This window comes from Sinohyriopsis cumingii, chromosome 8 (assembly GCF_028554795.1).
Source record: "Sinohyriopsis cumingii isolate HCF-2022 chromosome 8, ASM2855479v2, whole genome shotgun sequence".
Taxonomy (NCBI): Eukaryota; Metazoa; Mollusca; class Bivalvia; order Unionida; family Unionidae; genus Sinohyriopsis; species Sinohyriopsis cumingii.
The window spans coordinates 60,505,665-60,523,937 of NC_142968.1; the positions used below are offsets into that span (position 1 = coordinate 60,505,665).

Genomic DNA, 18,273 nt, shown 5'->3' on the forward strand with positions numbered 1-18,273 from the left:
AAACACATACGCTAAGAAACAATAAACAAAATCCATAATCTACTATCCTCGCAATCGTACGTGAGCGCTTACAAAACCCAAACTATACTCTCCACATACGCTAAGAAACAATAAACAAATCCATAATCTACTATCCACACAATCGTACGTGAGCGGGTACAAACACAAACACATACGCTAAGAAACAATAAACAAATCCATAATCTACTATCCACACAATCGTACGTGAGCGGGTACAAACACAAACACACAAACACAAACACACAAACACATACGCTAAGAAACAATAAACAAATCCATAATCTACTATCCACACAATCGTACGTGAGCGGGTACAAACACAAACACACAAACACAAACACACAAACACATACGCTAAGAAACAATAAACAAATCCATAATCTACTATCCACACAATCGTACGTGAGCGGGTACAAACACAAACACACAAACACAAACACACAAACACATACGCTAAGAAACAATAAACAAAATCCATAATCTACTATCCACACAATCTTACGTGAGCGCTTATAAAACCCAAACTATACTCTTCACATACGCTAAGAACAATAAACAAATCCATAATCTACTATTCACACAATCGTACGTGAGCGGGTACAAACACAAACACACAAACACATACCCTCACACTATCTTAAAAAAGAGTTAGTGTTTATATTCACACTACTCTACCTACACATTGGCAAATTGATGGTTATTTCTTTTCTAGAGTATTGGGTAGCCCTGAAAAGGGCTGTTTTTTTTTTTTTGAACTTCATGGACACCTGGTTTATGGTGGCACCTTCCAGGCCTGGCGCCACATACACATCTTATCCCCCAGTTACTTTTTACTTTTTTGGGGGAGAGAGCAGAGGCAGGATATGTCGCTTCAGAATCCCAATTTTCGCTCTCTGGGATTCTGAAATTTATTCTTCTTCTCTTCTTTTCCTTCTCCTCCTCCTCTTCTTTGTTTCTTCTCTCCTCCTCTTTGTATCTTCTTTCCTCTTCTTCTTCTTCTTTATATCTTCTCTCCTCCTCTTCTTTTTTTCTTCTTTCCTCCTCCTCTCTTATCCTTCCCTCCTCCACAATGGCTTCCGCGGCCAGTTCATTCAACAGGCGCCTGGCATATTCCAGATGCACATGAAGTTCCAACAGTTTAGACAGTCTCGTGTTCATTTTTGGTGTTGATCAATCAACAAGGGTAGCTAGACTTCCCAGCGAGTTTCAATTTATAGTGAAAGCGCGGACGTGAAGGAAAACATCCCCTTAAAAAACATAAAATTGATGTTACCTACATCATGACCAAAAACAACAACGCGCGGACCTAAAAGAAACACTCACTCACTTTTTTATGCTACCCATCACTATTTTAAATTTTTTTATAAATCACTTCAATAGACTATCCACATACGCAAAGCAATCCAATCTAACCTCAAATCTACACCTCAAACACCAAATAAAGACATCATTTTAATCTACTATCCACACCAATGTACTTGATCACTTACAAACACACAAACTCACAAACACATACCCTCACATTTTTTTAAAAAGAGTTAGTGTTTATTTTCACACTACTCTACCTACACACATTGGCAAATCGATCGTTATTTCTTTTCTAGAGTATTGGGGGGTAGCCCTGAAAAGGGCTGTTTTTTTGTTTGCTATGGCATTTTTTAGTTTCTAAGAATGCGATGTCCTCTGAGGATAGACTTTCTGGCGATAGGTCTGCTTCTTCGGAAAGAGAAGAAGAACTCTTTGGTGTCGATACGACAATCGACAAAGCCTCTGTCAGCTTCAGGTTGCTGTTGCTGTTGTTGTTGTTGTTGTTGCTGCTGTTGCTGCTGTCTCTGAAGTCTGTACTTCTCTGTCCATTCTTCTTTTTCCCTGTTCATTTCTTCTCTGAAGAGCTCTTCTATCAGGTCTTCAGTGATTTTTAACATTCTCACATTCTCTATTTCTTCTGGCTTCGGTATCAGACTGTGTCTGACCCTATGCAAATTCACGTAGGCTTCGTTGAGTTTAGCTAGTTTGGAGCACATCTTCTTAGGAGGATGAGTCGACAATGGATGGTTAGACTGGAAACAACCCGGTTCTTAAAGTCAAAGCGCGGACGTGAAGGAAAACATCCCCCACACGGTTTTTGAGTCGCAACGTTTAGTGAGTGTCATGAGAGGGATAGTAAGAAATGAAAGAGCATCAATCCAACATTCTTATAGCTAAACAAAAGACAAAGGCATTTTTTTCAAAACACAACATTTTTTATTCAAAAACCACTTAACACTAAACAACAACTCTAACATTTTTAACAATAATCCAACAATATAACATCAAACAATTTTTTCAAAACACAACGTTTTTTATTCAAAAATCACCTAACACTAAACAACAACAACTCTAACATTTTTTAACAACAATGCAACACTAAAAGTTTCTCCACTAGGTAAAGAGGGATAACAGTCTTCCATGGTTTCTAGTAATCTAGGATGACTTCTCTCAAACTGTTGATTTCTATGGCATTATCGAATTCTGCATACAGGATGACGTTCACCGTTTCATCAGGGTCTCGGTCTTTAAACTGAATTTCCACACGAATCTGGCCGGATTTTATAGGGTGGAAATGTCCCTCGTCGCTGCCTTGGTCTGGAGTGAAATCGAAAGCCCACAAAGCGTAGCCTCCTGCATAATCCTCGTACGTAATACCGTGACTGGTATTGGTTCCTAACTGTCCGGTGGCTTCGTACAGGGACAAGTACGATCTCAAGTAATTCTTCTTGGTAAAGTCAGGTTCGAAAGGTCGGGTACACAAGGTCTTGCCATCGCGACTGACTTCGATTTTGGACACGCCAAAGTGTTGAAAGTAGAAAGGATTTTGTTCGGCAGCTCCGTTGAAGGCTGTATTCTCGACGATACCAACGATCAAACGTTTGGGTAACTGTCCTTGGAACAGATGATCTTCGATCATGGATCGCTGTCCCTTGGGAATGGTGAAGGTTTTCACTTCCACGCGTCGTATGGGATACTTGGCGGTCGTTCTGCTCAACGTCTGACTGATGTCGTTTCCCACTTTAGGTAACACTTCCACACGGCGTACGTAGAGTCTGGCTTCTAGGATTTTGGTTTTGTAACCGTCACTATCAGCCATCAAATGGAAAGCGGCACTGCTACGATTCAGTCTCAGACGGACATCCACCCCGTTCAGCAAATACTTTTCTTGCAACCACATGTCCAAATGCAAACGATCCATCAGTTCTAAACTTGTGTCGGCTCCCGTGATTCTCTTTCTTCGTTCTACAAATCCATCATTGTTGTCTTTCTTTTCATCAGTTTCCAATATTTCAAACTTGGTAGGTTCGTCAGCTTCCCATACCACACAGGCATTGAGATGAGTGCTCTTGGCATCTATTCCGTACGTCAAGAGATTTTCCAGGTAGGCACGATAAGGGTAAGTATCCATGCTGCTACTGACCAGTTTGTTATTCAAGTACAAGTCCACTCCACTGAACAAGGAATGCATGAAATTGTTGACGGGAGCTACTGCTTCATCGTCTATAGCACCTCCAGTCTTATCTAGAATTTTGACTTTCAGGTACAAGTAACTGCTATTCAGATCGATGTAATCTTCGGGCTGTCCTTTGATTTCAAACTCGATGGGAGCGGAATCGGTCAGTGAGGAGACGGGGTGAAATTCCACCCACTGGGATTCTTGCATCGTCATCATCGTGGGGGTCATGGCAAACAGGTCCAGTTCCGTCTTGGAACAAGCGCAAGATTCTCGGTGCATCATTTTTTTGTCTCTTTTCTCAATAATCGAAAACGTCTAAGTCTCGAACGGTTCTTCTTTTCTTGGCCTTTCTCGCTTGAAGTCTGGTGAAAGGGTGTTTTCTTCGTCGTCTCTTTCTGCCTTATCCTTGCTGAATGCCTGACTCGGTAGCGTGCAAGGCATTTATAGGTGTTTCTCGTTGGCCTAAAATGTCTTTGCCCGTTTGCAGCAAGACATTTTTGCCTGCCCTCATGAAGGCTTCTTTAGGGTTTTGTTTGTCGATGATGACATTTTGGAGAAATTCTTTGCCTTGCGTCAGTGCCGCATCTTTCAAGGCGTGCAATCCACGTGTCACCATCGGTTTCAACACCGGGGCCACCGAACGAAAGGCCGATTTTAACATATCTCCTAAGCCGTGTCCTCGCTGTCGAGCAACCCCTCGGTACACTGGATACATGACTTACTTACGAGTCGTGAGAGAACCGTTTTCGAAAATGGAGTTTCACCGTGACTTTTCCTTTGGTGAATGGAATATTTTGTCCCAGATCTCCTTTTATAGCAATGTTGACCGTGTCCAAATACGACTTACTGACAGGCAAATAGTGAGGATGTACAAATTCGCGGTGGACGTGGTAAGTGTTTCCACCTTCCTCGTCAGCGCCCGTGGCAGAATCTACTTTGAAAGGAATGACACGCAGTAACGGTACGGAGGTGTCTCCCACCACGTTATACTCCACCACATCGGAGTACACAAACATCAAATTCAGTCCTTGGTTCAGTTCTACCGGGGCACGAAATAACTTGCTAAAAGACTCGTTGTCGTAAACGATGGGTAATTCGTTTTTCTTGATCATGGTCTTTCTCATGTCCATGTCTCCGCCCAACATGTCAAACAATTCAGGACAAAATAAAATGGACATGATTTTACTCCGTTCAAATTTCATCAAGAAGCGACGAGCTGCTTTGTGGTACTCCATGGTGACACTTTTGTTGACATGCTCCAAAGCTTTCAGAAACACGACATTAAACCTGGAGGTTATGGTGCTGACCAAATGTTGACCCCTAAAATAATAGCCTGGTGGAATGAACAAGTGATAGGTGGTGTACTTTTGATTTTGTGTACGAGTTTTCTTGTCATATTTGACATTGCTATCCATCCACTGTTGCATTTGCTCGTCATGAACTTCCACATCAAAAAAATTTTGATTGGGAAGGACATTGAGGACTTGGGTCGGGTGAATCATTTCTACTAAAGCCACTTCCCAATGGGCTTCGTGATCTAACTGGATGGCTTGAGGTAATTTGGCCGTGTAACAGCACAACGTGTTCTTGGGAAACACCTCCATGGAACTGTCACTGGGTAAGGTTAAGTAAAATTGGTTTTGGTGACTCATAATTCCAGAGTTCTGTGGCTGTCCGAGGGGATATTACTGGACGTCAGAGGCGTGTCTCCGTCTAAAATGGGGTTCTGGTTGTAGTTGAAGTGGTGACTGGCACTGGCACTGGACACAAGGTTCCCGGGGTTCCCGTTCGAGGTGAATTTCAGGGAGGGATTAGGAAGCAGGTAACCGATGCAGCTGCTCAATAAAATGGTCCACAATTGTTTGTCTCCTTGTTGCAAACTCAAATTGGCGATGGCTGCCGATGACACAATACACCACGAAGATTTGGCAGAAAAAGACGATTTGCGTTTTAGGCACACGTTCTCCACACCACACCCACAAGGGTTGTTTTTGTAAATCTTGCACAGAAGAACTAGGTGAAAGAGGAGTGGTCGACGTAGCTGCGTCTGCTGTGTGAAAGGGCATGATGGTCACTTCTTTTTATAGTCGATGACTTGCGAAGCGTCGATCCAAGAATCGAAACTGGGTGGATATCCTTTCCAACGTACTTTGACTTCTTTGACACGTCGTTTGCCCACTTTACGGGTTCTCCGTTCGAGAATGCTTTCGATGTCGTACACGTCGTCTTCTTTTTTGGTGACACGTTGTAACTCGGGCAAATAAAACGTTCCTTTGAGCACTTCTCCGTTCATGTCTTCCAATTTATAGACGGCAGGATGACGGCCATGCACTCGTGCAGTGACGCGAAACAATTCGGTCGTCCAGTTAGGTAAATAACCTTTGTCGAAAGTGCGTTTGGTTTTGCCAATGCGCACCCAATCTCCTACGGCCAACATTCCACTTTTCTCGGGGACAGCCCTCGTCGGGGACGTACCAAACAGACGCTCAAACACCAACACTTCGTTGTCGGGAGTCACGTCTTGCGGGGCACGTCCGATGCTTCGATGGTAAGATTGGTTGTACGCTTGTCGATGTACTTCAGAGTGTGGTGATGCGTAAAATATTTCCACATGCGTTCTTTCAAAGTGCGTTGAAAACGTTCCACGATGCTGGCTTTGGTTTCGGGATTCTCGGTGGTAAAAAAGTGAATGTCACGTTTCTTTAATTCTTTTTGGAAAGCTTGGTTCAGAAATTCGGTGCCTTTGTCCATTTGCCATCGAAGAGGGTGACGACCGCTTTGTTTCAACACCCGTTGCAGGGCTCGCACTAACTCGCTGCTCGATTTGGAAGTCAAGGGCACGACCCAGGCAAATTTGGAAAAGACGTCGATGACACAAAACAAATATTTGTAGCCACGATTGTAGCTGGCCAAATGAGAGACATCGGCTAAATCGGCTTGCCATTGATGATCGATGCCTTCCACTCGGGTGCGACTTCTGGCAAACTTGCGTCGAATGGGTTTGTGTAAAGTGTAGGTAGCTTGTTCTTGTAACCATCGTTGCACTTGAGGTAAACGGAGACTTTTCAGTCGCGTTTTGGCAGCACGATACAATTTTTGAACTCCTGCGTAACCTGCAGGATGGGAGGGATCGTAGTAAATGCTGGCTAAGACTTTTTCCATTTTTGTTTTTGTGTTGGTTGGTGTGTTAATAAGACACCCACTCTTGAAGGATGCTACTCTTTTTCTCTTGGGGTATTTTCTTGGATTGCAATGCTTTGCGTGTGCGGCCAGCAATAGGTGTCGAAGAGGAGAAGGATGTCTGAGCGGGGGATATCTGTTCTTGTTTCACTTCTGTCTTCACTTCTGTCTTCACTTTCTTTTTCTCTTGTGAGGAAGAAGGGGTGGCCATCATCTTTTTAATCCATCCAATTCTGGAGGTAGGTGGTGTTGTTAACTTGCGTACTTTTTCTGGTGGAGTTTGAAACCCTTCCTCTTCTTCTCCTTTTTCTGTCTTGGTCACGGGTACGGGTGGTACTGGTACTGGTACTGGTACTGGTGATGGTGATGGTGCTGGACTTTTCATCAAGGTCTTAAAATCTTTCAGAGTGGGTAGAGCTGTTTCGTCTAAAGCTTTCTGGTGAAAGAGTTGCAGTCGTTGCAAGAGTTGACCGTACTTTTGCGATTTTTCTGTTTCGGACAAATCTTGGCGATCCATCAAGGACTGCAATTCGTGTTGTAACTGGGACATCTCGCTCAAATGGGGATTGGGAGGTAAATGCGGGGTGTGTTGTTCTTGCCACCGATGGTATTCCATCCATCGTTTGTAAGGTACTAAAGCTAGTTTTCGTCCTTCCATGGGGTTGTCAGGGGTCGATTCTGAGATCTTGGAACTTTCGAGGCCTTTTTATCTTGCTCCCACCAGTCCTCCCAACATGGTTCCCAAGACTCCTTTCAGTATGGGGCCTAACAAGAGAGGTAAAATACCTCCACGTTGCACTAACATCTTCTTTTTTTTGACGAATGGGAATTTTCTTTTGAACCATTTGGCGAAGAACGTGACGATGTTTGCCTAAGCATTGTTTCTGGTGTTTGGACAAAGGGATCGTGCCTTTCAAAACGTTCAAACAACATTCGCACACGGTATCGATGACCTCTTTGGAGGCTGTTTGAATGAGTTTTTTTCGTAGGGGTGGAGAAGCTTTGGACAGGACAGATAACATGTCCCCATGTTTGGCTAAACGTGGTGGCAGTCCTTTCCTTTTCTTTCCTTGGGGTTTTCTGGAGGGTGACATCTTTGAGTCTTCAGGAGCACCAAAAAAACACTGATACCCGACTTGGTCACAGGCCTTTTTTATACTGGAACGCGTCGCCACTGATTGTCTTGACGTCGTATTAGTTTGAGGACAGGCATGACACGTCGTGCAGGGGTACGTAACGGACTGGACAAATCCAGCAAACTTTGTAACATGCCCGATCTTTCTTGAACTTTGATTTTGGGAGAAGGTACTTTGTGAGCAGCAGCCACTGCCACTAAATTGGAAGGTCCTGCCACTGGGGAAGTTCTTTTGGGGGTCATCAACGGAGAAGTTCTTGGTGTGATCAACGTCTCCAAGTACTCTTCAGTTCTGGGTGTCATTAACGGAGAAGTGGACAAACGTGAAGCTGCCGGAGACGCAGTCACCGCGGTGGCAGGTCGTGGTTTGCGAGTGTAAGGTTGCGTCCTGGCCGAAGTGCCTCTCTTGCGACTAGTTTTCTGTGGACTTTTCTTTTTCTGGGGGCTTCTTTTCTTTTTCCGGAGTGGTGGTGGTGTCTGGTCAGAGGAGGGTCCTGCCACTGGAGAAGTTCTCCTTGGGGACCTGGTCTTTTTCTTCTTGGGGCTTCGTTGGACTTTTGTCTTGGGGATAACTTTGGGGGCATTAGGATCCCATCTTAAGAGTGAGCGAATGATGACCCCTCCTAGAGTACCGCTCCCTCCAGGTTTCAAAATGATTTGTTTTTTGGTTTGAGTGTCGATGCGGGGATCGGCCAGTTGGACCAAAGCGACTTTGTTTCGATCGAAAAAGCGTTTGGTTTGATGAGGAATCTGAATGATTCATTGGAGTAATTGACGTGCTGTCACCGTGAACCATCGTAAGACTTCTTTGAGACTAGCTTCTAAGACACGAGCTCGTGTTTGTGGATCTTTTTCTCGACTGATGCCATACAAGGCACGAATCAATTTGACGGGAAGATGCGACTGAAGGGACGTCATGTTCGCACTGAGAGTGAGACAGACGAAAAAGTGTCTGAGGTTTTTATAGATTTTTTATGGGGAGTGAAATGAAGTCGAGGACGGAGACGTGTACAGGACAGGCCCTCCGTCTTGGCACCAGTGGTGAAACAAGTGGGTACGAAATCGCAAATCCTCGGGAGTCGTAGGTTTCAAATCGACGAGTAAATAGGCGTGTGGAGTTTGAGTGGCATCGTCGTACGCCTGAGTCAACCAAGGCGTTCCTAACTGTTTGGCTAAGACTTGCACTTGCGATTTATCTCGAGGGCTTTTAAACAAGACCACGTAATGCGCATTGAGACTGATGGTGCGATGGGCTTTACTTTGTTGAAACAAATTTTGGGTGATGTAAACGACACTGGCATTACGGTGATGCCCTTTGCGCGTGAACCACAGTTTAATTTCTTCTTCGTCTTCTCCTAACATGTCGTCGAAAATGACCAAATGGGTTAGACGGGAGTCAGAGACGATGCCATCGTCTTCTTTAGGAATGCCTTCCACAAACACGATGGAATCGCCTTGACTTTCTCGCAAGAGGCTGTACGCCGATTGCCACTCTTTGTAACGCCACACGATTCGTTGAGGGGGTCGATCGATCAAATGATGTTTATGTTCGATCAAACGTTTGACGAATTCGGTTTTGCCTGAACCGCTAGGTCCAGCAATGAACATGTTAAAGGGATGGCGAAGATACAAAGCCTCCCAACTGGCACGATCTAAGTGTTCGTCGATGACTTTGACAGTAGAGGAAGAGGGAGCAGAGACAGCAGAGGTAGCCATGGTGTGAGAAATGTCACTTGTGACACGAAAAACAAACAAGACAAGAGTTTATATACTTTTTCAGAACACGTTTATTGAATGTTTTTTTTCAAACATGAATACGAAAGACAAAAAATACATAAAAGCCAAAGACTTAAGTACAAGAATAAAAGGCACATGATAACCATGAACGTGGAATAAACACAAGTGTCTGTACAACATGTTTTGGGTAAAGTTCTAACCAGTTCTATAGTAGGGGTAAGGTCACACAAGTGTCCTCCCGAAAGGGTCTTTCAGGCCTGTCCGCGACAGTCCTGTCCTGGGTGACGGGTTCTTCTGGCACCGTCACTAACACAGTTTGAAAAGTAACTTTTTTCCTTGAATAACTCTCGTGCATACTGGGCCACCTCTTGTGTCCAAGCCTCAAAACCCTGGTCTCGCTGATGTCCAACATTTGACTCCTAACCAATCTGGTTTCTTCTTCGTCAACGACATGGTAAGTTACTTCAATGAACAATGAACTATCGATCTTGCCTAGGGTTCCTTTTTATATACAGACCAATACCGACGTGACCGTACGGTAAGGTGAAGTGCTTGGGAAGTCGCACTCGCTTCTGGTATACAATTTGATAGACTTTTTCCAAGGGTCGACTGACGATGTGGTGAGTGGGTAAACGTACAATCTTGTTCGGTTGATAGGTGGTCACTTTAAAGTTTCCATCCTCTCCCGATTGCAAGGCTTCTTTCAATACCCCAAAGTTGACCACTCGACTGGTACGATGATTCAGAGTCAGTCCTTTCACTTTGCACGTCGTGTGCACTTCTCCTTGTTTGTCCCGGTATTCGTAGCCGTAATTGTTGGGACCACCACTGACGAAACTTAGAATCTTGTCGTCGGGATGCTCGTCTGTCCAGGCTCCTAAACGGTCTCCTTCGATGTCAGGGTGCTGTTGAATCGGGTGATGGATGTAAATGCAACTGTCCGTGTCAAAGTACAGGACGCGTTCTTCTAACAGTTCTAAAGCTTCGTACAATTTTAAGCGAGCATGAGCTGTCACGTAAGCCGCAATGATGACATTTCCAAAAGGGTCGTCTTGTACAAAGTCCAGATCTTCTTCGTAATTGATCAAGATCAAATCCTCTCGAACGACGTCCACGTGTTTCATGTATTTGGTTTTGTCGTGAATCATCTGGAAGTAGCGGGAAGGTTCTGTCAAATATTCCGTCTTGGGTAAACACGGTCGTTGTGCCATTTTACCCCACAAGCAATTTAACATCACTTTGGCAAACGATCGCCTGCCTTCGTTTTTTTCGATGTGGTCTAAAGAGATGCCTTCTTGTGCGTAGTATTTCTCTTTGAATTGTATTTGGTCTTCGGGAGTGTGACACCAGGAAGGATAGCCGCTGGCTTCTTGTTTCAGTTTCAAAAAGGCATCCACGTAGTCGGCGAAAATGCCTTTCTGAGTAGGGTCACCCTTGTTGTACTGTTGTGTCTTGGGAAAGTGGCAAATTTCGTACACTTCTAACAGTTTGTATCCCATGTCCAGAGCTTTGAACAATTCCACGCTGACCCAGGTTCCCGTCAAGGCACGTTCTTCCTGGCTGTGATGGCAAGGTTGGTCCTGGTTGCACGTTTCGGCACAAGTACGGCACAAAGGAAACATCAGTTTGTATTGACAATGGTGAGGTAAGACGGGATGGTAGAGGTTCGTGGGAGGCAAAACTTTACACTTGATCAAGCCTTCGTATTGTCGAATGTTTTTCAGGTCGATGTGTTCCGTGAACAATTGCGGGTGCCCTACAGGAAAGCGACAATATTTGCACACGTAGGGATACAGCGAACACACGTCCAAGTATTTGATTTCTTCTCCTTTCTCTTCGTCGGCTTGGTACAGCAAACAGGTGGCATTGGTCCTTCCTCCGTACAAACTATCCCTCGGGTTCAGCGGGTCCATGAACTGGTAACTTTCCACGAGGCGTTTAAACTCGGGATCGGTTTTCAAACGGTGATCGTACTCGTGTTCCCACATTTCCACCACTTGGTATCCTTGCTGTTCTAGCTTTAGGCGTCGCTGACAAGTGTCCTGGTACAGGTCTTCCATGGTCCGTTGTAAAAACTGATTTTTACTGTCACGGTCAGGGTAGCAGACGGGACATCCGTGAAATAAGCAACCGTTAAACTCGTACACGATCTTGGGGTTTTCTAAGTCCCCTCCATCGACCGAATACGTTCCGATGGTCTTTTCGCCTCCTCCGTTGCGGGCATGCTGAATCAATTTGTCTTCCTTGTCGCACAAGTAATGTAACCAACGTAGGGCTTTGACCGAGTATTCACGCTTGACATAGTGGGTCGTTTGAGGACTGATGACAGCCACGGTGTTTTCAGGCATGAATCGTTGGCGGTACACTAAGGAACACGCTTTGGCAATGGTGCAAGCTTCTTTCAAAGGATCGACCCCTCCGTGTTCCATGAACAGTTCTCGAAATTTTCCACAGCAACGTCGTAAAATGTCCACGTCGGAACGACAATACTTTAGCATTTCTTCCTGAAAGTCGAAAGGGTCCGAGGCGTGAGCTTGGTACCAAGCGTAGAAAGCTTCTCGTTGTTCGGTACGCATGTTGTCCGGGTCGTAATAGTGAGCCTCAGGCAAATGGGGTAGAACAGCTATGTTGATTGGCTTCCGTATTGAAAAAGTGTGGAAAGTACCCTTTAGCCATTTCTGTCATTCCAAACGTTTTAGGCATTCGACTCAAAGGCATGGCCAAGTAACTCATCGAATCTTTAAACTGTACTTGTCCCACTTGCATGAAAATGATTTTGGCTCCGTTCAAAGTCACTTTAGGACGTTCGGTGCCTTGTTCCGCATAGTACCTCAAAAGAAACTGTCCATCGTATCCGGAGAAATTGTGAGCCATCACCGTGGCATGACGATGACAATCTCCGTAACGTTCGATGTCCTCTTGGCTCCACGTCCTGTCGACGGGGTCTAAGACCCATTGGGCAAAATCGGCTAACGTGTTTGGTCCCCGAAAGATTTTTTCACGTCCTCCAGGAATCTTGCTGCAGTGAGGGCAATGACTGAAGATAGGTTCTTGAATGCACTTCTCGCACGCTCGATGAGCCACGCAGAAATTAGGAATGTGAATGCCGGTCTCTTGCATGCATTCGAAATCGAAAAAGATGAAATTGCCTTTCTTCTTGTGACCGTCCTCTTTCTCTGGTGGGGGTTGGTATTTTTGCACGTAACATTCGTGTTCCAAGTCCACGATGTGGTGACAAATGTGACATTTTTTCTTTCCTCGACATACGTGTGCCTTGGCATTGTTGGTACGTATGCCTTGTCTACACGTAGGGCACAATCTCAGGAGTTGACAAGCACATTTCTTCTGTGAACCTTGTGTTTTCAAATGTTGTTGGTAACAGGTAGGGCTGACAAACGTGCGCAGACAAGTCGAACAAGGCACTGGTTCTTCGCTCAGACAGGGTGGAGAGGCCAAACATCCTGGGCATTTCCATCGACAATGCTTGTGTTGCTCTCGATTATTATAACCATAGTCACATTTCTCACAGTAATATCTGTATCCCAGGAATCCGGTGATACTGGTAATGGTATCGAAATGGTCATCGTGATGATAAACATGAATGTATTTTCCGTCCTTAAAGTCTTGGCCTCGAAACAACAGAGACCCGCGCATTTCTTGAGGGTGCACTTTCAAGGTGTAGCGTGGAGCAAGGGCATCTTGCAATTTTTGCATCTCAGGAATGCCACAGGGTGTGTCTTTGGACAGGCCAGCTTGTTGCAACAGGAGTTCTGCTTCGTTTCGTTGTTTGGCTCGATCGGATCGTTGAATAGTGTTCCAGGTTCTTTTCCATTCTGTCGTGTCGTTCTTGTTGGCATAGGTTCGTCCCACCACGATGGCACGGGCTAAACACATCTGGTCATGAGGATTGTGAATTTGGACAAGACTACGCTTAATGCTGCGAAGCTCGTTCATCAATAACATCTTTTTGCGTCCTGTCCCTTGAGGAAGAGAAACGTGGGCCATTTTCACTGTGGCTTTACCATCGGTGATGTCAAACTGGTCATTAGATTGTTGTACGTGTTGAATCTTGTCCATGACTTTGGAAGGGGTTAGTTCTGCAGGTCTGCTAAACTCGATCCAAACAGGGGATTTCAAACTGTCGTGATCTATGGATAGTGTCAAGCGATCGTCTTCTTTGGGTTGACATTGTCGCTTGAGTGCGGTGAGCAAAGAATCCCACATCTCGGTGATGAACCCTTCTGCTTTCTCCAAGGGTACGTCGGCCTTGAAATCTTTAAACTTCACCGTGTAGGTGTAAGCCGTGGTTCTAAATTTTCTAGAGGAGCGCTTTTCCGTCTCTCGAATGGAATAGTATTTTTCAGGGTTGACTAAGGGTGACGAACTTGGTTTAGAGGTTTCAAATTCTGGTTCACTCATGTCCTCTTCAAAATCACTGGCATGAATTTGTGCCAAGATTTCAGCCCTGGTACGAGGCGATAGATCACGTTTCTGCCTCTTACTTTCTTCTTCTTCTTTCTTCTCGAATGAATGGGATCGTTTCATCTTGAGTGCAAAACGTCAAATGACTCAAGTTTAAACACCACAGACTAATTTATAGTCTTGGCAAACCAGCGTATATAAAAAGGGTGTGTGTCTTGTCCTTTCACTATTCATTTCGCTCTCAAGCCGAGCACAACGATGGAAGAGATTACCCAGATGGAACGTTTCGTCAGAGCTTTGCGAGGGGTCATTAGAAAATTCTCTTCAGACCAGCCGACGGACTACTCTCCTTCCTTTCGAGATAAAAGTCAAGATACTTGCTATATCTGTCAGAAGAAAGGGCATTGGTCTTCAGAGTGTCCAGACCGTCAAAAAAGAACAAAAACAGGGACTAAAAAAGACAAAAGTCAAGATACCTGTTATTATTGTAAAGAAAAAGGACATTGGTCTCCAGATTGCCCAAAAAAGAAACAAGAGGAGTCAGAAGAAAAGAAGGATTCTTCAGAAGAAGAGAGGGATTCTTCAGAGGAAGAAGAGGAAGAAAGAAGACAATTCTATTTAAAAGAAGCAAAGAAACAGGAGAAGAAAAGAAGAAGGGAGGAAAATGAGGAAAAAACGGTGAAGAAATTCAAAAAACAGAGAGACTAAACAAGGAGAAAGAAGAAGTCAATGAACTTTTAATTAAAGTGTTCTGTGGTGAATTGTGAATTGGATTGTAAAAAAATGGATAAAAGAATACATGAATGATATAAGGTAAGTGTCTTTGAGTTTTGATTTTAAAATAAGAAGCTACACTCACGCACTCATACACAGACACGTACTATAAGGGTAAAATGGGTGGGGTTTATTTTTGAGTTATTGGCAAATTGAAATTGTATTTCTTTTCGAGAAATGTGGGTGGCCCTGAAAAGGGCCTTTTTATTTTGGTGTAAGGGTGAGTTTAACCAATCAACTTTAACTGCCTTAAGCCTTTGCCACGGCCAAGGCCTACTTCTGATGATTGGGTTGAAATCACTAAGGGTGGTACGACAGGCTTGGTCACAGGGTTGGCGTGTTTAGCTCGGGAAGGTCGTATTCTCTTCGGTCGTGATAAAGAAGTCTGATACATTTGTTTCAGACTTCTTAACTCCGCTAAAATGTCCAACAGTACCGTAGCCGTTTGATTTTCACCCTCTTGTTTCTTTGCTGCTACTTCTTCTTGCTGTTGTTGCTGTTGTTTTTTTCTTACCTCTTCTTGTTGCTGTTGCTGTTGCTGTAGGAGAAAAGCTTGTTCCGCTTCCTTTTGTCGTTGCATAAATTTCTCCAATTCTTCTTTCTGTCTCTGTCTAAAATTCTCCACTTGCGGTAATGAAGAAGGTAACGAAGGTTCCGGAACAAATTCTTGCGAGGTAAGAAAATCCACAAAATCCCAGTTCACCTCTTCTGAAAGTAATTCCGGGTTCCCTTGGGCAGTCTCCCCTGCTGGTGCACCCCAATGGATCGTTTTCTGAGTTTCCGTCATGTTGAATCACTGTCGCATAGATTGACTGCACACAAGCGCTAACGAATCTATATAGACCACGTGACGTCACAGACTGCTCTCTTCGGATTGGATGCGAGCTGACTGAATTTTGTAACGCGTGTTCGGATTGGTGAATGAATTCAATCCGTTTCAATCCTTCCTGTACCTATAAATAAGCGCAGTTCACTGCATTGATTCACTTGTTCTCGTCGCTTCAAGATGTGGACCGATGTGCAATCTTCTACGCTTGTGTCTTCCATGATGTTCCGGACGGACATGCTCATGTATGTCCGATCCAAGTGGACCGTTGTCCACAGGACAAACACCAGCCTGTGGATACGTAGGATCTACGTTGAAAGACAAGGATGCCTGAAAAGAGTGCTGATTTACGGACCAACAGTGAGACGTAGCCTAAGGACAAGAAGAAGACCAATGCGGTACCATTTATGTTAATGAATACATTAACATAAACCCAAAGGCCCTTTTCAGGGCCAGCCATATTTCTCGAAAAGAGATAGCCTTTCCATTGCCTACCCCTTTTTTTAAAAAAAATTTTTTAAAAAAATCCCATTTTCAATTCCCCTTTGTCCCTAAACAATCCCCAAACTCTATTCCCCCATGTTAAATTCCCCTTGTACGTATATCGACCCACAATTTTTTTTCCCATGTTAATTCCCCTTGTACGTATATTAACCCACGATTTTTCGCCATGTTAAATCCCCTTGTACGTATATTGACCCACGATTTTTCGCCATGTTAAATTTCCATTGTACGTATAGTGGCCCAGGGGTCTCCGTAATGCTAATTTCCATTGTACGTATAGTGGCCCACCTTACTACTAACAAGAATTGTGAATTTAAAAAGTGGGCATGGATCGATTGGTGTTCTATGTTATAATGCTACAAAGTTTCGTTGCAATGCTGATAGAGTTTTGACAATGTGTCGCTTAGGAGAGAACTATACAAGTTAGTATAATATGGCTGCCCCCACCAGATGACACGTTTAAATGGGATAGTTCCAAAATGTTAAACCTTGGTCAAAACTCCAGTAAATTTTGTCCACAAGGAAACTTGCAGGTGAACAAGACCTAGGTATTTTTAGACTTCGCACCAGATTGGTTTAAAGTCATCATCATGAAAATTATTGATGGAAGGTTGCCCGGAGAAGATAAAATATATCGAAAGAAACTGAAAAGTGTCATGCCCTTATTCGATCTGAATGTTATCATAGAACTATGTAAGTAATTTTAACATTAAATGTAATTTTTTATGAAAGGTTCATTGGTATAAAGAGAAAAATAAATATTGTTGAAAACAAAACTCGCTTTATGTGTCCACTTGTCACAGATGCCCCTGTAAATAACGTAGCCAGTAACTGAAAGGTAATGACGCCCCACAGTATTCACACGGCAAAGGTGTATAACATTTTTGCACAGGATTTTCTCTTGCGAAAAATAGATATCATCTGTATACAGTTCTTATAATAGCTATGTATTTTTTATAAATTATTTATGAAAATAAAATTATAGCTACAAAATGTTGCATTTAATATTACTATCATTCTCAAACTCAGAAATTTTTCAAGGCCACTGACTTTCATTGTCAATTTCATCTTCGAAGTTTATATTTGTCGACAAGGTTCATACATCTTTTTCAAGTGACCGTCAGCATTTTAAGTGTACACACAGCCCACCAGCCATCTAGGTTTTATATGGTCTAAAATAGAATATTGAAAAAGGATATTTCAAAATTGTAAATTACAAAATGCATTTACAACTTAATGTTCTGCAGTTGACCTGTCCTAATTGTTAATCATGGAATTAGCCTTTCAGGATGACGTGTACATTTTACTTGTTAAATATTAGTTTAAAAAAATAAAAGCAATACAAAACCCAAATAAAATGTAAAACATATCGACTTTTGATCAAATGATCCATCAAACTATGAATATAGAAAAGAATACTATAAAATCATAATGTCATAGAGAATAACATAACTCACCTCGCCCGTGAATGAACGAACTCAATTCCTTTGAATATCCTCAACAGAAATGGGATATAGAAAGATACATATTTTTGTAAGAATGAACGTAGTAGCAAATTTCTTTCATAGGAATAACATGTCCATCACAATATGCACTTCGCGTAGTAAGTTGGAGAGAATACAAGATTTGCCCTCAGCTATCAACAACAACTAACACTGAGCATGTATAGATGAATGCCGAGTCAAGATATGTTAATACTTCCTGTTTCTGTTTATTGAGCACTAACTGGAAACAAACTGACTTAATCAGAGCAGCAACATTTTACATGCTATCTCAATGTGTTTATTTCTTGTTAGTTTCAAAAGCAACTCCAATTTAACATGAGAACTGTTTCTGCTGTAGGAAGTTCAGGTTCGATCACAAAAGAAACAGCACAAGTGAAAAAATGTATTTTAAAAAAAATAAAAATAATTAATTGTGATCATAATGAAAACAACATATGCGCCAGGGCCAATTGCAGCAGCCGCTCATATAATTTAACAATTACAAGTTACCGAAGCAGCTTATGAGCGCGAGATCATGTTTGCTAAGGAATATGGCTCGTATATGACCTTCATTAGAGGTGATCTCGTAGACGAGAGTTGCGAGGAGTACAAGGTTACATCATGCACGGCCGTCAGTCAAGCATATACCGGAAAGTTAGCTCTGGTAAATATCGATGCTCCGCGTTATAAGATACCAGTGCAA

At 43.2% G+C, this 18,273-nt stretch overlaps 1 protein-coding gene across 1 annotated transcript in view; it reads right to left on the reverse strand.

The window, feature by feature from the left end:
* The window catches only part of LOC149793650 (uncharacterized), an 87,526-nt gene extending 69,488 nt beyond the window's left edge, over positions 1 to 18,038 (reverse strand). Inside the window, exon 1 of the mRNA XM_089967627.1 lies at positions 17,544 to 18,038. The gene's annotated coding sequence lies outside the window, so the exon portion shown is untranslated. The remainder of the gene's footprint in view (positions 1 to 17,543) is intronic.
* Positions 18,039 to 18,273: the final 235 nt, after the last annotated feature.